Here is a 27955-nt window from a genome sequence, read left to right as displayed (position 1 = left end):
CTTCAAACTCAATTGTCTTTGATGACGATACAAAGAAAAAACAAAAGAGAAAAATTTATAAAACTCTCCAACTTTCCAGAATGCTATAAAGGACCCGAGTCGGAGGAGTTAAGTAATATCAGAAATGTTACACTATGACTGTTTGTTGCAATGTGCTACAGAGTTTGAACTGTTTTTTGCAGATGTGTCTTTAAAGGCATGAGACAGACTCCTTAGAAGTTTGTTTCAACTGAAGTATCTTACTTATATTATGGACATATTCAAGTGAACTGATATCATTAAATGTCAAAATACATCTCAGAAAATACTTTTACTAGAGATTCTATACTAGATCAAGAACTCGGTGAAATGATTTAGGCTTAGTGATACTTACTACTTCTCATGCGTAGACAAATTAATTATCTTTTAAAGTGGATTTTACCGTTTACAGATATGAATCTGAGGCTGTTCAGAAGGCAGTAAGCCAAAAACTTTTATACTTGTATTCTTTTGATTGAATAACCATAAATCTATACATTTTTATATAGAAGAGTTTGGGAGGAAACTGCCAGGCAATTATTTTTGTGACTCTGCGGTGGCATGGAATGCGACCTATCTTATAGTGTTGTATATTTCACAGAGATTGAAAATGGTATTACTCTTTAATTCCAGAATGATGAAAGGCATTGCACTCTCTTAAACAACTAGAACATTGACAGGAGGATAATTAGGAGCATATCTGCAGACGTTGCATTTTAATGAGAACATAATTATTCATCTGAGTTTCTCTAAACAAAAATTTTTGCATATGATATGCTGAACTCATTAAAGAAACACGGTATTTTGAGAAAAAAATGCAATGATATTTAAATGAAAGGTTAAGTGCCACAGTAAAAATAAGATATAAACTTTGAAAAGTTTAACTCATTGGCATCTGTAGTAATTGTATTTGTCGTATCATTAGGCAAATGATATTTTATAATATAAGTGAAATAACTAAAATATGTTGGCTCTCAGAAGAAAAAAGTTATCTATATACACTCAGTAAACATGAAATCATAACAAAGAAACAATCTTAGCATACATGTTAAATGTCTTAAAAATAGTTATTTAAGAAACTATTGCATAGTTCTCAATTTCTGACATTAACCCTCTTCTCATAACGAGGGTAATAAACTTCAATGACTTTTTATACAACTTTAAATAGAAATATTTAGGATCAAAAAAGCAGCCTATTTTAATTCATTCATTTTTAATAAGATTTCTTTTAATTATTGTATTTTAAAAAGGAGAGTAAAAACTTGAAGCAGCTATGAAATTTTTTATATTCTCCTTCCTAGGATTAAAGGAACCTAGAGCCTAAAGCAGAAAGCCTAGAAGAAATTTCACATACTTTACCTTTTTTTTTTTAATTTAACGGGAAAAATACCTGCAAAGAAACTCTTCAGCTTGAATCCGTATCATTTACCATCAAATTCTGAATTAGCTTGCAAACTAGGTAGTAGGGTCAATCAGAAAATTTTTGTGAGAAACAATCTGTAAAACAGCTTTAAAGGAAGAAAGAGATACTAGAAGTGAAATAAAAATGCCATTAAGTTTGGATGTCATCTTACAAGAATCGTTGTTTGCTGCGCTCCCTGGATTTTCATTTTTAAAATCATGTTATTTATTTTGTTTTTGGAACAGCGTCTCACTCTGTCACTCAGGCTGGAGTGCAGTGGTGCAATCATGGCTCACTGTAGCCTTGACCTCCCTGGCTTAAGCAATCCTCCCACCTCAGCCTCCGGAATAGTTAGGACTACAGGTGTGCCACCACACTTGTCTAATTTCGTTTATTTATTTGTAGAGACAGAGTCTCACTATGTTGCCCAGACTGGCCTCAAACTTCTGGGTTCAAGTGATTCTCCTGCCTCAACTTACCAAAGTGCTGGGATTGCAGGTGTTAGCAACTGTGCCTGGCCACCCTAAGTATGAATATTTTCATAATTGATCTGAAAGGCTACAAATGAGGTAGCAATAGGTGACTGGGATGAACCGAAAAGTGTTACTGGGTTCTGCCTCAGAAACCACTGTGATTTGAGTTCAGTAGGTAAATAGGAGAGAATTTGGGAGGAACTGAGATCCTTCCTTATATAAAAAAAATTGTAATCATCAAAACAAATCAGTTAACACTTCTGTGCTTCTGAAAATATCTTACATTGCAATCTCATGTTGATGTAAAAGAAAACTAATATCATTTAAAAATATTAAGTAATAAAACATTGCAACTGTTTTCTCAAATTTCCAGTCACTATTCCCTTGCATACAAATCTCTGTTGTTTCACATAATGCCTGTGCAACTTTGTTTTATTGCATGTATTAATTCTTCTAAAAAGAATTTTTTATTCTGAATCTAAACTCCATCAAAATGTATTTGAAAGCCTTTCTTTCAGTAATACTTTTAGTTAACTTTTCTTTCTCAGGTCTGGGTGTATTCAAATACTATTAACTTTGTTAGATAAAAGAAGCTGTATCTACCCAACTGATCCATATGTAAGTTCTCACTCCACACACAGACTAACAGGGTCAATTTCACTGACTTAATTTTATTTCAACAGGTTATTCTTTAAGTTTGACTATAAAGAGAATGTATCTTTCCTTCCTTCCTTCCCTCCTTCCTCCCTTCCTTTTCTCTTTCTCTTTCGTTTCCTTCCTTCCTTTCTTCCTCTCTTTTCTTTCTCTTTCATTCTTTTCTTTCTTTCTTTGTTTCCTCTCCCCTCCCTCCCTTCCCTCTCTCTTTCTCCTTTCTCTTTCTTTCTTTTCTATCTTTCATCTCCCTTCCCCACTCCCTCTCTCCCTCCCTCCCTCCCTTCCTCCCTTCCTTCCTTCCTATTGGGAGAACCTGCTCCTGATGTTTAACATGGGTTCTTTTCTATTTCCTAAGTGTCTCGGCTGGGTTGAGAAATAAAGGGAAAGAGCACAAGAGAGAGACATTTAAAGCTGGGTGTCCGGGGGAGACATCACATGTCGGCAGGATTTGTGATGTTCCCCGAGCTGTAAAACCAGCAAGTTTTTATTAGCGATTTTCAAACGGGGAGGGAGTGCACGAATAGGGTGTGGATCACAGAGATCACATACTTTACAAGGTAATAAAATATCACAAAGCAAATGGAGGCAGGGCGAGATCACAGGACCACTGGACGAGGCGAAATTAAAATTGCTAATGAAGTTTTCGGCAAGCATTGTCGTTGATAACATCTTATCAGGAAACAGGGTTTGAAAGCAGACAACCTGTCTGATCAAAATTTATTAGGCGGAAATTTTCCTCCTCATAATAAGCCTGGGAGTGCTACAGGAGACTGGGGCTTATTTCATCCCTTCAGCTTGGACCATAAAAGACAGCACATGCTTCCAAAGGGGCCCCTTTGTAGGTCTACCTTCAGGGCGCATTCTCTTTCTCAGGGATGTTCCTTGCTGAGAGAAAGAATTCAGCGATTTCTATTTGCTTATGAAAGAGGAGAAATATAGCTCTCTTCCGTCCGGCTCACCAGCGGCCAGTTAAAGTTACCTCTCTTGTTCCCTGAACATCGCTGTTATCCTGTTCTTTTTTTAAAATGCCCAGATTTCATATTGTTCAAACACACATGCTCTACAAACAATTTGTGCAGTTGATACAATCACAGGGTCCTGAGGCAACATTCATCCTCCTCCGCTTATGAAGATGATGACAGGATTAAGATATTAAAGAAAAGACAGGTATAGGAAAACACAAGGGTATTGATTGGGGAAGTGGTAAGTGTCCATGAAATCTTTACAATTTATGTTCAGAGATTACAGTAAAGACAGGTGTAAAAAAGTATTAGTTTGGGGAACTAATAAATGTCCATGAAATCTTCACAATTTATGTTCTTCTGCCACGGCTTCAGCTGGTCCCTCCGTTCAGGATCCCTGACTTCCTGCAACTAACTAACTTCCTTCCTTCCTTCCTTCCTTCCTTCCTTCCCTCCCTTCCTTCCCTTTCTTTCTTCTTTCTCTTTCTTTCTTCTTTTTCCCTCTCTTTCTCTTTCCTTCCTTTTTTCTTTATCTTTCTCTCTCCCATCCCTTCTCCTTCCTTCCTTCTCTCTCTTTTCTTTCTTTTCTTTCTTTCCTTCTTTCCTTCTCTCTCTCTCTTTCTCTCTCCCATCCCTTCTCCTTCCTTCCTTCCCTCTTTTTTTTCCCTTTAGAGACAGGGTCTTGTTCTGTTGCCCAGGCTTGAGTGCAGTGGTGCGATTATGGCTCATTGCAGCCTCCACCTCCTAGGCTCAAGATTCTTCCACCTCAGCCTCCTGAGTACCTGGGACTACAGGCATGCCCCACCACACCAGCTAATTTTTGTATTTTTGTAGAGACAGGGTTCTACCATTTTGCCCAGGCCGGTCTCTAACTCCTGAGCTCAAGAAATCCTCCTGTCTCAGCCTCCCAAAGTGCTGGGATAGAAGGCATAAACCACCATGCCCAGCTGTAATATACTATACTGTTCTTCATTTCTCTTCTTTTATCTTATCAACAATTGCCCTCCACAGTTTTCTTTAAACATTCCATATCATTATGAGTGTCTTAGTCTGCTGAGGTTGTTATAGCAAAATACCACAGCCTGGGTGACTTACAGGCATTTATTTCTCACAGATTTGGAGAAGGCAAAGTCTACCATCAAGGTGCTGGATCATTTTGGTTTCTGATGAAGCCTTTATTTCTGGCTTGCAAATGGCTACCTTCACTTTGTGTCCTGACATGATGGCAGAAAGAAAGAGAGCTCTGATGTCTGTGCCTTTTCTTATAAAGACACCAGTTACAGCACGGGATCCCACCCTCATGGTATCATCTAAGCCTCATCAGTTTCTAGAGGCCCCACTTCCAAATACCTTCCCATCAAGGGTTAGGGCTTTAACATATAAATTTGAGGGATGAAAAACACCCAGTCCATAGCACACAGGGATTAGTATCTTTGACTACATATTCTCATACTAGAATTTTCTCTGCAAACAATCTATTTGGAAAGTTGTCAGGAAAAGAAATGCATAAAAAGAATATACCTTTTTAATTACAGATTAACCTGTAGGTTTCCTGGCATATTTTCTTTGTCACCATCACTTGTAAGATTATAACAAGTAATTTATTTGTAATGATAAGCACACTAATATAATTTATACAAAATTTATTCATAAAAAAGAACATATTTATAGTTTTTTTCAAATAATGTTATTCTTAATTGCTTTCTAATACCCTTTATTAAGTTGGAGAGGAAATGGCATTCACTGGGAATTTGGTGTCAGCTAACATCTAGAGTTTGAATGTTATAGCTATACAGAATGGCTTACAAATATAGTAAATAGCCAGGTGCGGTGGCTCATGCCTGAAATCCCAGCACTTTGGGAGGCCAAGGCGGGCAGATCACAAGGTCACAAGATCGAGACCATCCTGGTTCAGACAGTGAAACCCTGTCTCTACTAAAAATACAAAAAATTGGCCAGGCATGGTGGCGGGTGACTGTAGTCCCAGCTACTCAGGAGACTGAGGCAGGAGAATGGCGTCAACCCGGGAGGTGGAGCTTGCAGTGAGCTGAGATCATGCCACTGCACTCCAGCCTGGGCGACAGAGCGAGACTCCATCTCAAAAAAACGAAACTATATATGTGTGTGTGTGTGTGTGTGTGTGTGTGTGTGTGTGTGTAGGGAGAGAGAGAGAGAGACAGACAGAGTAAATAGTTGGTTGCAGTATAAAATTCTATAGTGATTTTTCTGCCATAATCTCTTTGCCCATGAGAGTGTGTCTTGCATGTGAACCTCATAATTTCAGGCCTTGGATGCAGAGAAAGAAATGAGACTTACTAGGCTTATGGTATTAGCATTATTTTGTGCAGTTACTTGTTTGGATTCATAAATGTTTTTATAATATTTATTACAAAACTTCATCAACTCCCAGTTGTAACTGTGGAATTTGTGGATCCAAGTAGCTGGAAATTCTCTGAACTTGTGATTATGTCTCTAGTTTAAAGAATTATTTTATACCGAATAATTATTTTATACCAAATAATTTATTAAAATATTGGGAACACCAATACTTTTTAAACATTATAGTAGATAAATAGTAAGAAAATTAAAAAATCTAATTAACTCATTTTAAAGAGATCAGAGTTCAGTTTCTAAAATTCTTAAACAAGTTGGTCAATGGGGAATACTTGAATCTTTGTAGGTTACATTTTAATAAATTTAACTTCAAGGCTTTAATAAGTTGGTAAAAAGTAATTTAAGATGTTGGATAGAAAAGATACCCATTTAACACACATATATTGTGACGTACTTTGTTCAGGTAATTATTCAGATTCATGTGAGCAAGTAAGTTATTATGTCTCATAGAATTTACGGCATAGAATAAGTCATTTCCAGTATAATTGATATTACAGCAGTATATTGATCTATTCTTGCACTGCTATAAAGAAATACCCGAAACTGAGTAATTTATAAAGAAAAGAGATTTAATTTGCTCATGGTTCCACAGGCTATACAGGAAGCATGGTGACTTCTGCTTCTGGAGAGGACTCAGGGAGCTTTTAATCACGGCAGAAGGCAAAGGGAAAGCAAGGCATCTTACTAGGAGGAGCAGGAGGAAGAAGAGAGAGGGAGGAGGTACTACACACTTTTAAACAAGCAGATCTCATGAGAACTCACTATCACCACAACAGCAGCAAGAGGGATGGTGTTAAACCATGAGAAACCACTTCCATGATCCAATCACCTCCCACCAGGCCCCACCTCCAACATAGGGGATTACAATTTGACATGAGATTAGGGTGGGGACACAGATCCCCACTGCATCAAGCAGAGTCCTCTTCTTTACACACCTATTTTAGCATGTCTCAAGCAACAAGTAATTCAAATGAATGTAGTGGGAGGAAAACGTGAGAAGAGTATTCTAGGCAGATGGAACATCATGTCTTTAGTTTTTGTCTGAGAGACAGTATGGTATATATGATGACTGAACAAGAGGGAGAGTGACAGATAATGAGACTGAAAAATACAGGAGCTAAATCTTGAAAGAACTTCCAAGTCATACTAAGGAGTTTGGATGTTATCCCAGGTACAATGGAAATTCATTAGAAAATTATACACAAATGTATAAAATTAATCAGTATTTATTTAGAAAGGAAGATTTTGGCTACACTTGAGCATCTCACAGGTAAATGAGAATGAAACAATTGTGTTAATTTGGAAGAAAGAGATGATAATGACTTAGATGAGAGTGATAATAAATTGATTTGATAGAATAACCAGGTTTAATAGACATATGGAGATACAACCAATAGGACTTGGGTTTAAATTTTATGGACTGAAATAACGAACAATTGTATGGTATTATTTTCTCCCTATAAATGTATTCAGTACTGTTGAGAATTCAAGTTGGCAATGGACATTTAAGTTCAGTGGACTTAGAAACAGGAATAATTTTGGCAACAGGAATATCTTTGGCAACCTTTGCACATTTAAACACACACACACACACACACACACACCCCTGCTACAGCATATGTGGAGGACTTACATATTTTCCTGAAAAGTATGTCTGTCAGATTTTGGTGAAATGATAATCTCAGAGATTTTCTTCTGGAGAACATAATATAAATAAACCTACTGAATTCAGTGGGAATAGGAGCATCATAAGATTGTAGATCCTAATTGAGAACATCTAGCCACCGAAACCTGAACTGGCATAATTATGGTCAACATACCTAATGGCAAGGCAAACTTAATAAGCAGTTTTCTGCAAATGGTCTTCTATGGCCTTCCCATAGTTGTCATAATCATTACTTGTGGCTCTTGTGAAAATATTCATAGAATTTAGCAGAAATGCTACACCAGGATACTCCATAGTGAACTTAGAAATATATATTTTCCCAGCAGTTTCTTAAGATGAGGTGAATTAGAAAAATATTGGTATATTTCATAGAGATCCCTTGCTATGTAAAATAAGTCGGCATATAGATATTAAACTGATAGAGTCAGTAAAATACAATTCAGTTTATATAAAGAGATTCTATAGCTGGTCAGGGAAGTATAATTCCAGCTAACTATTTAGTCTCAAGCTTACCACAACTTTTTTGTTCAGGCTAGATGGTGGACAATTTGGGCTCTGTAGGCCACATGATATATGTCACAATTACTCAATTCTGCTATTGTAGTATAAAAACAACTTTAGATCATTTGTAAATGACTGAATGTGTCCCAATAAAACTTTATTTTTCAAACAGGCATAGAACTAGATTTGGTCCATAGATTAACATTTGCCACTGTTGGATTTACAGTATAACCACCACCTGGGAATTTCCCAAAAGGAGTCAGTTCTAATCTTCAGTGTCCCTGAAAATTGCAACCTTGTAGACTATCTGTGCTGTATCACTCTACGTATATAATCTGATCACTTCTCCATTTCTTCCCACCTCCAACCTCTGAGTGTTTACCTGTATGATTATGCTGTAAAAAATCATTATTATTAGTGAAACTTTAAAAATATAGCAAAAAATAATGCCAATTTCAGGGGCCCAAGATGTTAACCAGTGCTAATACACAGAGAGGCCTCTGTCTGGTGATAAACCCATTTTTCACTAAAAGGACTCTTTATACTAGGTTCCCGAGTTTATTCTTCCAGACCATGAACCATGAAGTAGGGCTTAACTATTTTGATAGAGTTCAGTAAGAATCATTGGCATTTCTCCTGCTTGCCTAAAGAATAAATTACAAACAACATCAGATCTGCGTGTGTGTTTGTCTATGTGTGTATTGGTCGTGTCAGAGCCATTATTAAATATTAGAAAGATGCATGGATGATGATGTTTCCAGCACCCAATTATAGTTATTTTCACAGATATCTTCTTATAACTGGATCAAAGCAATTCAGTCACTAGTATCAGATAACCAGCAATTAATCTTGAATGTCTCTTTTTCCTTATGTGAATAAGCAAAGAACAGTTCGCTTTCACATGACAGGGACAAAAACAAAATACAAAAAACCTGCCACAGGCATGTGACAGCTCTCTAGATCTATGCCAAAAGGATGTCAACCTTCTGAATATAACAGAGAAAATTATTTCAATTACATTTACGGTATGCTGAAATGATGTGAAGAATAGGAAATTGTGGGTTACCATGAAGCAGGTCATTTGAAAGTGACTTTTCAGTCAGGCAGAGTGGTGAGAGCTTTCCTTCTGTGTATTCCTCTCAGCCATTTTGCCCCTCTGACTCAGTAGAGAAAGTGCAGAGCCTGTGGCATGTCGACATGCTATATGGAGGCTAAGCAGATTCTAATGGGAGACTTTTGGGACAAAGTCGACGTTGTCTCAGGTAATCATTAAACATTTGTGAAAATGTTATTTTTAATGCTATAGGGCCTCAGTTGAGATAGAACATCTGGCTACCAGACTTCAGATGACTGCAATTTAGAGTGTGCATGAGGAGGTTGATACCATATAATCCTCCTAGTCACAAAATAGGGCTTCCTCTTCAGCATTCTCTGATAAGTTGGGTACAGTTTAGAGGTGACAAATGTTGAACATAAACTACAGTTCTATGAACATGCCACTTACAAGGCTATTGTTTAGTCTTCTATGTCACTGCTAGTTTACTCCTAGCTAAAATTATTTCATTCTAAGTTTTTTGTTTTTACTAGAAATGAAAGAAAATAAAACATCAATTACAGATGGTTTTGAGTGATATGCTGGCACTAGCTAGAAGTAGATCATTCCGGAATTGTAGCAAAAGAAAGAAATTCTACGTTGGTCCTTTTTGTCCATGATTTCTGTTGTTGTTTCAAATCTTTTTATCAAATTAATGTTTTTGAAAATGCCCCATAACTGATATAGAAATGCATCTTTCTAAATTGTATGCAGTAGTTCCATCTATAGTAATGATATATTCCAATTAGAACATCTCCAACTAGCACACAGAAAGAAATAAAGCAAAAAATATGTTGAGACTTCTGAGGCAATAGTCATGAATATTCCTTGTTTATGCTCATTTCATGAATGTAGAGGTTGATAGAGTGCCAGAGTGGATTGGAAGGAAACACAGAGGGGTTAGTAGTGCTTCTAATTTTTTTTTTTTGGCCCCGATATTAAAATATATGGATCTTTGTGTGTCATTGTGCTTTGTATTGCTTATGATTAAGTGTTAAGTGTTCTGGCTTTCATGGACAATATAGTTGAATAAGGAAGCACTGAAGTAAACTACTATTCAACATAACTTAGAAGTAGATCACATAACTACTTCTGAGTAGTTATGTTATTGAATATAACATAAGTTATATCGAATAACTTAGAAGTTACTGGTGTAAAAAAAAATTCATTTTTGCTGCAAAGGTGTTGCAAACATAATTGAGTTGCTGCTTACATCTCTGTTCTAGTTATTTCCTACATGCTTCTGAGTTGGTGATGGCAAATTCCTACACATTTTTTCTGCCAAAAGCAGCATAAATATTGTTTGGAGAAACTGATTGAGGAAAAGCCACTGCATATCATAAACTGACAGAGTTAAAGATTAGATTCCACTCTGGATCCTAGCAAAATCATGGAATGATTTTCTATATTTCTATTTCCAGTGTTGTAATCTGTTCACTTATGTCCCACTTCATTTGTGGTGTCTTAAAACAAACAGCACAGTTTTATGAAACCACAAATTGTATCGCAGTTATACAAAAATAATCAAAGAGAAAAGGAAAAAAATGACAGAAAATTTTATGTAATAAAAAAAATTGTGTAAGATAAATAATTATTTTGCATTATAATTAAAATAAAACACATGCTTTTTGTAGAGCTTAATGAAAACAATGGTTTTATTTTGGAAAGCATAAAATTGCAGAGTTTAACTTTTTTTTTTTTTTGCCCTAGTTTATGACCATGCATATTTGCAAGGAGACAGGCCAAAATATTAACTGTGGGTAGGGCCAGAACATTTCTCAGAAAACTCCCTAGGATTCTTCCAAAAATCTCAGTCATCTATTAAATAAGCTGGTGAGTTTTGTTATGGGTTTTATTTCTTCTTTAGCTTTAGCATTGCATTGGGTTGGTTTCAGACACAGTATGTGATACAAGAGCTGTCATGTATAAAGTTTAATTAGGAGGTGGATTCAGGGAACAACAATAGGGAATGGGAAAGTGAGACAGAGGAAGGAAGAAGTCTAATAAAGAAGATGTTAATGACCAGTTTATTGCTATGGATAACTGAAACTTTTTTTTTCCCCCACTGGGACCTCTGGGGGACAGCGTAGATCTGTCCTACTCCAGATTCCAGGAAACAGAGGTAGTTTTTCGCCAACTTGAATGCATTTTCAGCTTAATGCTATCCCTGGGGTGTTAATTACTGGCAGTGCCCATCCATCACACCTCCGCACCTGATAACTGCACAGAAATGTATTTGAGTTTCATTTTAGGATTTATGTTTTTCTTAGTACTTTGAAAATTATGAACCCTATTTGTGAAGGCAAATTTTTGTCCATTTAGAAGCTGATTTTTACAGACTTCATCTGATCCACTGTGACTTGTGTTGAAATATATTGCATTCTATTTCTTCAACTTTTCTACTGCCAAATGAAGCTGAAAATGTATTAGCTACAAATTGATTTTTAAAAAATTTTATCATGATGAGGGATACTCAAAGAAATATAGAAAAGCAATCAGTTAGATAAATAAAGAACATAATAGGGAATTAACCCAGAATAGATATTATAAAATGTTCATTTTATATAAAATTACTTTATGACTAAGATTATCATTAAAACATCGTAATAATAGATTTTTGTTTTAAAATCATTTATATTAACTTAAAGTAATATTAACACTGAAGTAAAATGTATATGATGAAAATTGTACATATAATAATTTGTACAACTGGATGTATTACCACAAAGGCAACACCCAATGTGATGAACACTCACATCAAGAGACACAACACTAATATTTCCAGAACCTCAGAAGCACTAATCCTGTCTCATTCCAGTCACTAGTACATAATCATAATTTGATTTCTACAAACAGGTTATTCCTGCTTACTTCTGAAATTCATGTAAGTAGACTATGTGTATGTATTCTTTTGCAACTGCTTCCATTCAATAATAAATTTTATGGTTCATGCATGTTATTGCATACAGATATATATCATTGAATGCCATTGCTATTCAGCATTTCATGGCATAAAAATACGTGTTTGTTTCATCTTTCAGTTGTTGAAGGATGAAAAGAATATCTACACATATTTTTGTTCATGCACTTATGAATAATGCTGCTTCAGACATGTGGAACATTTGTCTTGGTTGATATTTACAACCATTTATGTTGCAAATATACCTAGAAGTGAAATTACTGGGTCATTAGTAATGTTAGTATTGGTTTAATTGGATGCTACCAAACAGTTTTTCAAAGTGGTAGTAGCAATTAATACTCACATCAACAATGGACGTGAATCCCAGTTGCTCTGTAATTTAGCTAATACTTAGTATCATCAGTCTTTTTGATTTTAAATTACCTGATAAGTACTTGGTGACATTGCATTTCTAGGGGTTCACAGAGTTGAGCAACTTTTCAAAGGTGCTTATTGGTCTGTTAGATATCCATTTTTGTAAAGCACCTATCTAAATTTTTTTCTATTTTTTTGAAATTAGGTCATATGTCTTTATGTAGTATTCCTTTACATACATTATATATACATCTTTTGTCAGATGCGTATTCACAAATGTTTTCTTTCACTCTCTTACCTTCTTACTTTCTTAATGGTGCCTGTAGGAAAAGAATGTCTTTTTTAATCTTAATTTTCATTTAATAAAGATTTTAAATCAATCTTTAGGTTTTTTTTTCTTGTAAACTCTTTTTCCATGCTAAATAAGAAATCTTCATCTTCTGTAATGTCATAAATAGTTATGGTCTGCATGCTTGTGTCTCCCTTAACCTTTGTTTGTTGAAACCTTACCCCTTAATGCTATGGTTTTAGGCTGCAGGGCCTTTGAGATGTAACTAGGTTTACATGAGGTCATGAAGGTTGAGGCCCTAAAGGGATTACTGCCCTAGAAGAGAAAGAGACTAGAACATTCTCTCTCTCTACTGCTTTCTCTCTCTGTCTCTCTCTGCAGAGAGAAGATAGGCTTTCACATGTCAAGAAAAGGGCCCTCACCAGAAACTGTATATGCTGGTACCTTGATTATGATCTTCCCAGAATTATGAGAAATATATGCTTTTTATTTGAACCACTCAATCCATGGTACCTTCTTATTGTAGCCTTTAGTAAGACATAAAGGTATTCTATGTTTTCTTATAAAAGCTTTACTTTTTTACAGTTTACATTTAAAACTACTAAAGATTCTTAATTGATTTTTATTTATAGTGCGATACTATGAGTAACAATCATTTTTGTCCAAATTCAATTAACCAAGCATCATCTATTGGAAGACTATCACTTTTGGGGAAAAAAAAACAAAAAACTGGCCATCTTTGTCATAAATCAGGTGACTACACATATGTGGGTTTATTTCTGGACATTATTTTGTTGTATTGGTCTACTTGTATATTTCTATAGTTGTACCTCAAATAATCTTTATATGTCACTCTCATATTACCTATCCTCTCTATATATATCTATTTTACTTAATACAAATTATTTACTCAGTAATTCAAGTGTGACCATAATAAGCCCACAAGTTGTGATATTATACCTAAAAGACACTCAAAGAAAAATAATGTGAAATTATTTTTGAAAAATACCTAGAAAATTTCAGATTTCTGAGAATTTGCTAATTTATTATAATTCTGATTTAATTATCTGACACTCAGACAACTTTTTGACATGTTTACATGATTATCTGTATTCGTATTATTGCCTGCATTCTTTTCAACTTCTGTAACTATTTCCACACGTCTGTGTATAAGTCTACACACAAGTTGGGAGTTTCAATCCCCTTTGAAAATAAAGGGGAAAAAAAGAAAGTTGCAAAGATTATTAAAGAAGAAATAAACTATCATTATTACCAAATGACATAATTGTGTATGTAGAAAAATCACACTGTAGTTGCACTATTATAATTAATAAATACATCTAGAAAGGTAATTAGATATAAAATCAATTTAAACATAATAGTTTTCCATATATTAACAATAAAATATCAGAAATGTTATTTCCAAAATAATATGACTTGGATAAACATCAACCTTTACATTATCAAATACTAACACAAAAAGGGAAAAAATTAAGAAAAGATAAATTAGAACTTTATGCATTAAATTAGATGCATTACTGAGAATAATTAAATAAATCTTTACAAATATTCAATACACTTGTTCATGGATTGATTGAGCCAATACTGTAAAAACTATGTTTCCTACCCAGTTTTTCTATATTCAGTACAGTGCCATTCAACATCTCAGTAAGTTCTGAGTATAAAATTCAACAAAAATATTGTAATCTTTTCATAGCAGTGCAAAGGTTCTATAATAGAAAGGGAAGCTAACCTAAGGTGGAAAATAAAACTGGAGAATATAGAGTACAAAAGAGTATGCTATTTTCTAGGATAATTATAATAATGTTATATTAACACTGTCTTAACACTAATACACTATCTAACAAAGATAGGCAAACAGAAAATAATTCATATGAGAATTATATATAGGTCCAAGCACAAACCCATAAATATATGAACACACAATTTATGATAAAAGTGATACTTCCAGGTAGAATACAAATTACAATTCTTGGCCGGGTGCGGTGGCTCAAGCCTGTAATCCCAGCACTTTGGGAGGCCAAGGTAGGTGAATCATGAGGTCAGGAGATCGAGACTATCCCGGCTAACACGGTGAAACCCCATCTCTACTAAAAAAAATACACAAAAAGTTAGCCAGGGGTGGTGGCGGGCGCCTGTAGTCCCAGCTACTCGGGAGGCTGAGGCAGGAGAACGGTGTGAACCCAGGGGAGGCAGAGCTTGCAGTGAGCCGAGATCGCGCCACTGCACTCTAGCCTGGGTCACAGAGAGAGACTTCGTCTCAAAAAAAAAATTATAATTCTTTTCAACAAACAAACAAATAATACTGGGTTAATTAGATATATACTTGGAAAAATTAATCAGAACCCTACTGTATATCATACAAAAATGTCAATTCTTGGTGAATTACAGACCTTAATATGAACATTAAATATTACAATTATTGTCAAAAATGTCAAAAATAAGATAAAATAAAAATCCAAAATGTCAGGCAAATATCCACAAGTTATATAAGACAAAGAAATTCTATTAAAATCATATGTGTTTGTTCACACACATGTATATACACAAGAAATAAAATCAATTAGAAAAAGAAAGTTCTACAGTAAAATTGCAAACTCTTTTAACAGTTACTTTAAAAAGTGTATAACAAATAGCCTATAAAACATTGAAATTTGTTTAACTATAATATACATCAGTATTTATGCAAATTAAGGCCACTATAAATTATCATTATACATATATATACACACATGGGAAGACCTAAAATAAAGTAAAATTCATGAGTTGGTAAGACTTTGAACGACTAGATTCCTCTTACATTGCTTTGGGAGACTTCAATTTTAAATTGTTAAATTACTTTGAAAAATTGTCTCTGCGAATGATGAACAACATATATCTTATGTCACAGCAATTCTATTGCTATCTTATATATATATAAAAAACACAATTGGAGCTATCATTACCAAAAGACATCAGATACAGCAAGAACATTTATAATAATAAAAATCCAAAAATAATAAATGTTTTATGTTACAATGTCAAATTAATTTTGATATATCCACACAAAAGAATTCTGTACATTCATGAAAGAATACTAAATATTACAAAGTCAAATTAATTTTGATATATCTACACAATGGAATTCTGTAAATTGATGAAAGAATACTAAATCACTTGTAAAGTCGTGAATAAAAAAGAAACCTAGCACAAATGTGTGAATATTATATTGATTTCATTTCTTCAGACAAGAGCAAAACTCTGTCAAAATAAAGGAAGGAAGGAAGGAAGGAAGGGAAAGAAAGAGAGAGGAAAGGAAGGAAGGAAGGAAGGAAGGAAAAAGAAAGAAAGAAAGAAAGAGAAAGAAAGAAGGAAAGAAAGAAAGAAAAGAGAGAGAGAGAAAGAAAGAAAGTTCTTCTATTTAAGAATTTAAGAGGGTGACAGGAAGGGCAGGGAAGGGAAGGGCGTGGTCTGTGGCCTCTGGCTAGGGCTTCACCCCTGCACCTGTGCCCATGAACTTGTGTGAGAACAAGCATTTCGGTTTTCCTGCCCAAATGTTGCATTTCCCAAGACCACCCTGGCCCACTATGCCCCGCATCCTCTGCCTATAAAATCCCCAGACCCTAATGAGAAGAGACATAAGCAACCGGACGTCAAAGAAGACGGCAGAAGTTAGACTGGAAGAAGCAGCTGCTGGTCATTGAGAGGAACACACCAGTGGGAGAAGATACAAGGGGCTGGGTCTAAGACAGTGGGAGAAGACACAAGCGGCTGCACCAGTCTAAGAGCACACGCATAGAGGCTGGCAGGCCAGCGGGCCATCGACCAGCAGAACGACGTGAAGTTTGGGTAGGGGGGGAGCCGGGGCTGCTGAGCAGCCCAGCTCCAGGGAAAAACCATCCTCCCACTCCATCTCCCTTCTGGCCTCTCCATCTGCTGAGAGCTACTTCCACTTAGAAAAACCTTGCACTCATTCTCAAAGCCCACGTGTGATCTGATTCTTCCAGTGCACCAATGGAAGAAACTCCAGAATACAGAAAGCCCTCTGTCTTTGCCATAAGGCAGGGGGCTAATTGAGTGGCCTAGCACAAGTTGCCTACGGAAGGCTAAAATGAAACAGCATACTGTAACACACGGCCACTGGGACTTCAGCTGTACACGTTCACCCCTCGACACTGCTGTGGAGTCCGAGCCCCACAACCTGCCCATCTGCACACTCCACCTAGGAGCCTGAGCAGCGGGGCTCTGAAGCAGCAGCAAGCCATACTCCCATTGCATGCCCTGCGCAGGGGACAAGGGAACTTTTCCAGTTTCATTATTGTCCTAGGTTGTCTATTTACTCTGTTGACTGTTTCTTTTCCTGTGCAGAAGCTCTTTAATTTTAATAAGTTTCATTTGTCATTTTTGTTTTTGTTGCATTTGCTTTTTTGAGATTTTAGTCATAAATTCTCTGCCTAGGCTGATGTCTACAAGTTTTCCCTAGGCTTCCTTCCAGAATTTTTATAGTTTAAGGTCTTATATTTATTTTAATCTATCTTGAGTTAATTTTTGTATATGATTAGAGATAGGAGTCCAGCTTTATTTTTTTACATGTGGCTAGCCAGTTTTTCCCAGGACCATTTATTAGATAGGGTTTCCTTTCCCCATTGTTTATTTTTGTCAGCTTCGTCAAAGGTCAGCTGGTTGTAGGTGTCTGATTTTATTTCTGGGTTCTCTATTCTGTTCCATGGATCTACGTGCCTGGTATTTCAGTACCGGTACCATGTTGTTTTGCTTTCTATAGCCTTGTAGTATAGTTTGAAGCCAGGTAATGTGATGCCTCTGACTTTATCTTTGCTTAGGAAGCAATTAGTATTTATTCATCTTGATTTCTTTTAAACCAGACCACACCCCAACCTCAACCCTACCACTCTGTTTCCTTGATTATTTGATTTACATGGCATAGGACTCTTTTGACACATTCAGGTCTGTTTCACCATAGATCAGTCTATAATTTTAAATTGTTGTGATCATTTCCACACATAGCAAACTGATTTTTTTTTGGGTGGGCAGGTGGTGAGAATACTAAAGTAATGTGTGAATTTACACATTAAATTCATTAAAGGGTGTAATGTACAATTGTTTCACTGTTGGCAGTGATAAGCTTCCTCAGTTGCATAAGTTGATAATGGTCATGTTCCTCTATTGTAAAGTTACACTTACATCTTTATTTTTCTTTTCTCTCTTTCCTTTCCTTTTCTTTATTTCTCTCTCTCTCTCTTTCTCTCTCTCTCTCCCTGATGGAGTCTCACTCTTTCACCCAGGCTAGAGTGCAGTGACGTAATCTCGGCTCACTGCAACCTCTGCCTCCTGGGTTCAAGCAATTCTTCTGCCTCAGCCTCCCTAGTAGCTGGGATTACAGGCACTCACCACCACGCCCAGCTAATTTTTGTATTTTAGTAAAGATGGGGTTTCACCATGTTAGCCAGGCTGGTCTCGAACTCCTGATCTCAAGTGATCTGCCCACCTCACCCTCCCAAAGTGCTGGGATACAGGTATGAGCCACCACGTGTGGCTTATATTCTTTTAATTAGTTTGGACAATGATGCTTTGTAATCACTACAGGTATTGTTCCTGTTTTTTAATGTCATTTTCTAAGTCTCGTCAGAGTGACATTTTAAGAAATAAGAATCTTTTTATTTGATCACTGCAGCTGAAGTGAAATCTCGTTACCCTTCCCACCTGTCATCCCTCAGCTTAATGTGATACAAAGACACACCTTCAACCTCAATTTGGCTACACTAAATTCGTTTTCTTTCTTCCTTTCACTCAAATATGCTCCTTTTCCTATATTTATCTCTTTAAAATCTTATTTCTGCATCATTTATGAACGCAGGATTTTGGAAACGATCTTTCAAATTAAATTTAAACTTCATATCTGCCCCGTGTGTCCCTCCGTAATCTGGTCCCTGTTTCCTTCTCCTCATTAACTTCCTTTCTCCTGCCCATTTGTCAGCTCACTTATGTGACCCTTGTCTCTTTACAGTACCTGAAGCCTGGAAAGCCTTTTTTCTCTAATGCTTGCATACTTTCCCTTTGTCTAGATGGATATTTCATGATTGTCTCTTTCCCCAAATCCAAGGCTTTCCATTTTTATTTTCTCCTCTTCTTATGTGTGACTGTGTTCCAAATAAAATTAATTTCAGGAGAACACAGACTACCAGTTTGATCCAGCTTTTCACTGTGGCACCCCCAGCTCCTAGCACACCAGATTGCCCTTAGAATATGCTTGCTATGTATTTGGTGAATTAATATGAAAATCAATGTGTCTTTGATGTATCCTTTTCTTATGCTATCACTCTAGTACTGATTAAAAGCTGTACAGACAGTTCCTGACTTACAATGGTTTCACTTATAATTTTCTCCTTTATGATGGTGTGAAAGTGATAAACCATACTTTGCATTTTGATTTTTTCCAAAGCTAGTGCTATGTGATACAGGACTCCCTCAGGATGCTGGGCAGATACACTTTCAGTCAGTTATGCCATCATAAGGGTAAACTGATACTCTCCAGTATACTGTCTACTATGTTGCCAGATAATTTTGGCCAATAATAGACTAATAGAAGTGTTGTGAGCACGTTTAAGGTAGGCGAGGCTGAGCTATTTTCAGTAGGTTAGGTGTATTATATGCATTTCTGACTAAACAATATTTTCAACTTATGATGGGCTTATTGGAAAGTAACACCATTGTAAGTCAAAAAGCTCTGTACTTGCTATAAAGAATGATGACGCTGGGTACAGTGACTCATGCCTGTAATCCTGGTGCCTTGGGAGGCTAAGGCAGGAGGATTACTTGAGCCCAGAATGTCTAGGCTGCAGTGAGCCATGATGACGTCACTGCACTCACAATGAACTTTGTATTGCAGCTATTTTGTAAGGGAATATTGATTTTTGATAATGTAGTTTTTGTATAAATTTTTAAATAAAGAAAACCTCATCATCTCTTGTCTTGCCTGCACTATTAAAGGATTCATATTTAATGATTAAGAACTGAATACAGATCATTCCTAATTGATAAAATATAATCTAATTATTTCATTAAACTAATACTTTATTTAAATGAGTAGATCATTCATTTGATATTAGAAAGGATAGTCACTCAACATGCGGCTTAAGTATCTTGAAGATATTCTACAAAAACAAAATTATATCCATTATCATGTAACACAAACAAAATGAACTTGCACACACACACACACAGGCATACACACAGAGACCCACACACAGAATAGAAGTGAAAAAGACCAATAATTTATCAGATAACGTAATATAGATATAAAGAGATTCATTGAAAATATTTTTCTATTTGTTTCTTTTTGTTCTCATATTTGCCTTAATGATCTTAAAAATACTTTCTTTTAAAAGATTCATTACATTTTTAATATTCAATTTGATTATCCATTATTATTAATGTAGCTAATTTTGAGTTTCCATCATGTACGTTACAATATGGAGAACATATTCAATTTATTACTTTACTCAAATAGTAGGTAGTCTAAATGAAGTATTCATAAATGGAAAGATCTTTAAGTTAGTCACCATATTTTCCACAAAAACATTCATTTTCATGTTCACTGCTTTGATGGAAGTTATGTTGAAATATTGTTTTATTTTCTGAACAACCATCTGTGCTTTGTCATTAAGGGTTTTAATCTTTTAAAGTGAAGGTAATAAAGTATATTGTGGTTAAGAGTAATTTCATGAAAATTAAATAATTTTTGATAATTATTTAACTGGTTTAATTGTAAAATATTCAGCCATCATCCTCCCTTGATCAGCAGGATCTAAGAATACTTGGAGGAGAAAATATTGCCCTTGAGCCACACCATGAACCACTAGGTGGTAGCATATCCTTTCTTATTTAATAAAAATAGTCACCATTTCCATTTATTCTTTTAAATATTTAGTGGTAAAGAATGATAGTACTTTATTTGCAAAGACAAGTTTAGTGCTGTTTTATGTTTGTATTGTTACTTCATTTTTTGATTTTGGGTTTTTCCAATTTTCCATTTTATAAATATAAGAAGCTATAATGATTTTTATTGTTGAGGGTTTTGTTCAGAATACATAGCAATAGTGTTTCTTAATTTATAGAGAAATTTAAGTATTTTTTATCATATATTAAAATATTATTTCTGTTAGTCTATATTTTGAATACTTAACTTTTATTTTGTAGGAAAATACTCTCCATCCACACACAAAAAATTATGGATATAATTGTTTTATTGTAAATACAGTATTAATGGGAAGCTATTCTCATTCAGTACTTCAGAACTCTCGGAAAAGCCGAAAGGTCAATTAAAAATAATATGTTGTTTCAAAGGTTATGCCACTGAGTAATTCCTTTTTTTCTTCGTCCCCCGCTCCCCCCAAATAGTCCATTGTAACCCTGTAAGAGCAGGTTAACTACATGTGGTTTTCAATGTTTGTAGTAATATCAGCATACATTTTATATAGGCACCTGCTTGAAAGTGTTGCCACTTGTAATTGGTATAGGTTGGTGTAAAAGTAATTGCGGTTTTCACTATATAAACGAATGGCCCAAAGTACAATTAATTTTGCACCAACGTAATAGATTTACACCCATCAAATAAGATGATTACTAACTGCTACAAATAAACAGAATTGGACCTTCTCATATGCTATCGCTAGGGATCGAACTTGGCATAAAGCCTTTTTAAAAATGGTTTGTAAAACAGATAATCATTGACATGGAAACCATAGTTCTAGAAATGTATTTGAAAATATATTTATGAAAATGCACAACAATTAAGCTACAAAGATGTTTATTATAATATTCATAATAGTGAAGAATTTGATACTGTCTACACAATAGTATCCAATTTAAAAATCATTGACAACTCGTATAATAGGAAACTAAATAACAAATATGTTTCTATATTAATTCACATGGAAAAAAATAAATGTTATATTCTTTAGTAAAATGGTAGGTAAAAAATAATATTGGAATCCAAGTCATGTATGTAAGAAAAAACTGATAAGCCATGTGCCTTATTCTGTATATATTTCTACATTTATATTTGTATATATATCATAATCCATGTACTAAGGCAAAATAATCTATGCTTTGCAGCACCAGAGTATAGATCCATATTCAAATTCTATATTTATGTTAAATGTATAAACTTGTGCAAGAAATTAGTAATACATACAAAGTGTACTTTAATGAAAATATTTACAAATACATATTATTCATTATTATGTGAAATGAAAAAGGTTTCATGTGTTTCTTGCCATTTCTTAATTTAAAACAAATTTAAACATATAAACAATGAAAATAAATACTAGTAGTAGAACAGTTCACAAAGTGTTTTCAAGTGAATTAAATTCTATAAACTTACGAGGTATAATTTATATAATAGCTGTGATAACTAATCTGGACTCCACGGGCTAGTGAGTAAAAATGGGCTACCCTGGGGAGTATATAAAGAAATTCTCCTCTGGATTTTTTAATATAGTAAAGTATTTAACAATAATCTTACTTGAATGAAAATAGGAGTGCTGAAAATTCTATAAAAAATCAAATGTATGTACATATTATATATAAAGAAAAATGCATTTCTTGGTATTTTCAGTAAGGTCAATGCTCATTTGCATTTTTCATTATTCATAAAATATTTGATTTTAGTCAATATATCATAGAGCAAATCAGAAACCTAAAATATATCAAATTAATCAAATTCCATTAAACTATTAAGTATGGAAATGGTTGCTTAGATGTATATTCCTGGGTTATAACTCTCATTCTGTATTTAATTTTTTTTCTTTTATTTCAGTAGGTTTTGGGATACAGGTGGTTTTTGGTTATATGGGTAAGTTCTTTAGTAGTGTTTTCTGAGATTTTGGTGCACCGGTCACCAGAGCAGTTTGCATTGTACCCCATATATAGTCTAATTCCTCATACCCTTTCCACCCTTTCCCACAAACCCCCAAAGTCTAGTATATCATTCTTATGCCTGTGCATCCTCATAGCTTAGCTCCCACTTATAAGGGAGAACATAAAATATTTCCATTCCTGAGTTACTTCATTTAGAATAACAGCCTCCAACTCCAACCAAGTTGCTGCAAAGGCCATTATTTGATTCCGTTTTATGACTGAGTAGTATCTATGGTGTATATATACCACATTCTCTTTATCCACTCATTGGTTGATGGTTCTGTAAGGCATCTCCACACTGTTTTCCATTATAACTGTCTTCCTCTTAATCATATCACTAAGGAGTTCTTACTGAGCTCCTCCTGGCTGTAAAGCAAAATTCTAATTATGATTTATTTATTTATTATATTAGCAATATAAGTTTTTCTAATTATTTTCAATTTTCTATAGCCTCTCTAGAAGTCATGGACAGAAGGCTATAGCTCAGAGGAGGTGCACAAAATTCTTGAACTTTAGCAGATACAGGAGGAGAGAAAAGCAGTAAGGAATAAAGAAAATAATAATTTCCATTAATACTTATATTAGAATGAATTTTACTTATTAAATAAGTGTATATTAATGTATATATTACATATGTATATTCTTATTTCTTCATAATACAAATCATATTTAATAAGATACAGAAGCATATAATGAAAAAATATATGTATATATTAGTTTATATATTAATTAGAGAAAAATCAACACCTTACCAACAATGAATCTTCTGCCTCCTAAACATAGCATATCTCTTCATTTCTTCTGTGTTTTTAGTTTATCTCATCAGTGATTTATTACATGTTTATATTTTAGTTGATATAATTTGTTACATTTTTTCTTATATCTTTCATATTTTCTGTTGCTGTTATAAATGATATGTCCTTTTAAATTTTGCTTTTTATTCCTTTGCTGCTGAAGTAGAGAAACATAAAAGATTTGGGTTATTGACCTTGTACTTTACACAGTACTAAACTCACTTATCAGTATTTTTGAAAATTTATTGAATTTTTCATGTAAATGTTCCTGTGTCTGCACATGAATATAGTTTTGTCTCTTTCTTTTCATTCTATTTTTGTTTTACTTATTTTTCTTGCTTCATTGTGCTGACTGGGACTTTCAGCGTAATGTTGAATAGAATGGATATCCTTATTGTCTCCCTAACCTTGGGGAAAAGTGGTCTGTCACCCATAGTTATTATAATTTCTGGTAATATAGGTCTGCTGGTGATATATTTACTCAGGTTTATTTGTTTGAAAATTTTTTACTGTCTATATTTTAAAAATATATTTTGCCTGAGTGCAGAGTTACAGGTTGACAGTTGGATTGTTTTGGCTATAGTAAGAATGTCATTACATTCTCACAGTCTCTTTTAACCTGTATCATTTCAGATTAGTAGCATATTTTTATTCATATATTTGTTTTTCTGTATCTAATTTTTTTTTATATCTATTTGAAGACTTCTCTTTTATTACAGGATTTCAGCTATTTGATTTTATGTACCTGGTGTAGTGCTTTATATGTTTATCTTGCCTTGGGTTAATTGAGACTTTAGGGTCTGAGAGTATAGAAATTTGGTAAAATCTATAAATATTTTAGTACTTTCTACTTTGCTATTTATTGTACCCCTTTCTCTTTCTGGTACTCAAGTAATATATGAGATTGACTGCTTGATATTTTTCCAGTATGTTGAGGAGAGTCTGCTTAGTCTTTCAGTCTTTCTTTCTCCCCCTCTCTCTCTTCATTTTGGATATTTTCTGCTTTTATATCTTCTATTTAATAAATCTTATATTCAGTAGTGCCTAAAGTTCCTTAAAATTTAGATGTAATTTTACCTTTGAAAGTTCAATTTGGTTCTTTTTATATCCTTAATTTCTTTCTCAATATATTTATAATTAGTTTTGCACATTGAGCAGATATGCATGAGTATATATGGCAAACATATACTGGCTTTTTAAATATACTTGTCTACTGATTTGTCAGTTCTGTTTCTATTGAGTGATTATCCTCCTGGTTATTTTTTTCCACTTGTTTATGTGTATCAGGGTATCAGATATTGTTAATTGTACAGTGTTGAGTGTTGGATTTTGTTTTACTCATTTAAATAGTGTTAAAATTTTTTCTGAAAGTTAAGTTCTCGAAGATCGGTTCAAATCCTTAAATGTATATTGGTAAGTGCTCTTAGGATAGGTTCAGAGTAGATTTTACTCTAGGGTTAATTAACCACACTTGTTAGGTATGGCTAGTTAGAGATCTCTGATGAACACACTGTGTATTTAAAATGGTCTTTCAATACGGACTGTCTTCGTGTGAACTCTTGGAATTTTTTTTTTTTTAACTTGTAGCTTCCTGAGAATTAATTGTTCTTTTCCTAAAAGATGCTCTGTCTAGGCCTCATAGTATTTCACTGATGCATTCTCAAATAGGTGGGCAGCTGAAAACCCCAAGGGGATTCTTATTCATATTCCCACATTCCTTCTCTTGGAGTCACCTCATCTAAGAAACTCTATTCCAGATTATTAGTACCTCAGCCTTTTCATCTGCTGATCCTTGTTTCATCAATTCATTGAGAATGTCAAGCCCTTTTTGGCCTTCTCCCTTCCTGAACTACAGAATATCTGGTCCCTACATCTTAAAGCCCACGAGCCACCTGATTTGTTTTCCTTCTCCTGTACTTGTACGGTTCTGTGTTGCCTGTTCTACAAAAAATTGATGCTGTCTATATTTTGTCTATTTTTATAGTTGTTTGTATTGCTTGGGTAATTTAAGGCCGTGTTACTCTTTCAATCATAAAATCAATGTCAAGAAGCAATGCCACATGAATTTTTTTTTCTTTTTTCACATTCTGGACTTTAAGTAAAAAAAAATCACTGGCAACTAAAGTTAAAGGATGAGTAAGTGAGTTCGAAGTTAAGAGACTGTGTGTTTCTTAGTAGAGGTTTAGCGTTTTTCCTTCCCTGGAGCCACATATTTACATTTCAAATAGTAATGAACTTAAGATTTGCCCCTCTGATCCACAGGAAGGAAGATAAGGTATTTTTCCTTTTTCTGAGGACAAAATGGGAGTTGTACAGCCTGCCCTGATTAAAATGTGAGATTTGTAATTTCGGAGTTTCCTGTGATGCAAACCCCCATATCGGATATGTACCTAACATCTGAATCTCATTATGTTATTGAGATATTGGGGCATGAGGACTGTCATTAAGATATTATGCAAGAAAATAATCTTCCTTTGATCCAAAATCTTATGTTTACTGTCAAAGTAGTTATTTTAATAAATACAGTATTAAAAACTTATTAAACAAATATCACATCATCTTATTTTACAATGCCATTATCCTTATGCTTAAACCATAGTTTTCATCAAGGTAATATGGTTAGTCATGTATAAAGGAGAAATTGCAGTTAAAGGTAAAATATTACAGCAAAGATTTCAGAATGTATTTCCAGGAAGTAGTCTACGGTCCTAGCTTATTGTTAAAGGAATTACTAGATTACTTTCTTACTTTGATTTGACATGGCTTTAAAAATAAAATTTTGTAAAACTCATAGCCCTATTATCAATACATACTGTAATCATGGACTGCATATAAACAGAACAGTCATCAGCAAATGTAAAAATTCGATGTTTTTAATTTACATTTTTAAATAGACTTTATTATTACTTGAGTTACCTCTGTTTGTGATATATGTGAAAGCGTGTTTGATTTTTTGTAAAGCAGTATTTTAAAATGAGGCCTTGTTGTCCCAGGAAAGATACTTCTGAATATTACAAGTAGCTATGACTTATGTATATATACACATCATAGTTTTAGAACAGCGACACTTCTAAGAAATATTTTTCAAAATAAGTGCTCTAAAGCTGACATTGGATTGTTTTAGGAGTATAATTAATGATTTTGCTAAAAAGTCGCTTTTTGTAAGGCAAATGCCCAATGTTGCTTTTTATCCACAGACTTGGGTATCTTTAAACTGCCCTTGTTAATTAGAAGTCTGTATACACACATACGCACAGATGAGTTTTGTTCCTTAATATTTTCACATACACAAGTATTTTGAAGAAGAATTTTAAGAGAAAATACTTCCCAATGCAATCTTTGTTTAAAAATAAAAGAACCAAGAGGTATAATAAGTACTGTTTAAAGCTCAATCATTTGGAAGGTAAAATCATTTGTATATTTTTGCCTTATTAAGACGTTTATATTCTGAAAGTTAGTTTAAAACTCAAATAATCGATGAAGTAGATACCAAGTTAAAACCACAGCCCTGGCTGGGGGTGGTGGTTCATGCCTGTAATCCCAGAACTTTGAGAGTCCCAGGTGGGTTGGTCCTTTGAAGTCAGGAGTTCAAGACCAGTCTGACCAACATGGCGAAACCCCATCTCTATTAAAACACAAAAAATAGCTGGGCATAGTAGCAGGTGCCTGTAATCCCAGCTACTTGGAGGCTGAGGCAGGAGAACTGCTTGAGCCCGGGAAGTGGAAGTTGCAGTGTGCCGGGATCACGCCACTGCACTCCAGCCTGGGCAACAGAGCAAGACTCCGTCTCAAAAACAAACAAACAAACAAACACAAAAATAAAATAAAATAAAACCACACCCCACCTATCCTGTATCACAGGCAAATACTGAATTGTGTTTGGACGCAGAGCACCCTGAAATAAGGCCATCCTGCCTCCCATAGCACTTCTGCACATAGTATATACCCAATAAATGATTATAATTCACTTATTGAATGAAAACCAACCGTGAGATTTTATGCTTGTCTTACACTAGAACATTCCACGTTTTAAAAATTTGTTCTTGAATTATCTGTACTGATGAAATTGGTGCACTTTTTAAATTACGATGAATTACCAGGATGGTCCTAGCCAGGCATTTTGATCTCCAAGGGTAAAATAGTCATCATACGTCTTCAGGGCTACCACTGACTTTCCAGAACGAATGTCACCTGAAGCCTCACCTGTTCTCTTTCCTGAGCAACTTCACTTTTGATTTTCTAATAGTCTACCTTCCATCACTGACAGTTTTCTTATAGCTTTCATTTATTTGAAGCTTCCTCAAGCTCTTAAGTATTTGTTTTTCAAAAGCATCTGATTATTTCCTCAAGACTTCATTCTTTTTCCTTCACATTTTATCTTTTTGCTAAAAACAACATGAAGCTGTTAGTAATTCATGGTCAAATATACAGGAAACAAAATGAGTATGTCATTTGTCAATACTAAGAAACTGTTCTTATTACATAAATTCCTTAGA

The 27955-nt window shown here is 34.5% G+C and overlaps 1 long non-coding RNA gene across 1 annotated transcript; it reads right to left on the bottom strand.

Annotated features, from left to right (window-relative positions):
• Positions 1–10296: 10296 nt before the first annotated feature.
• On the bottom strand, positions 10297–27021 carry LOC110742787. The gene is made up of 2 exons (XR_002520859.2): positions 23418–27021; positions 10297–11383 (listed from the first exon to the last, which is right to left on the bottom strand). It is a non-coding gene; the product is annotated as an uncharacterized LOC110742787 (long non-coding RNA).
• Positions 27022–27955: the final 934 nt, after the last annotated feature.

The sequence above is a fragment of the Papio anubis genome, chromosome 4 (assembly GCF_008728515.1).
Source record: "Papio anubis isolate 15944 chromosome 4, Panubis1.0, whole genome shotgun sequence".
In the NCBI taxonomy this organism is placed as follows: Eukaryota; Metazoa; Chordata; class Mammalia; order Primates; family Cercopithecidae; genus Papio; species Papio anubis.
This window is presented reverse-complemented; position numbering and strand designations above follow the sequence as displayed.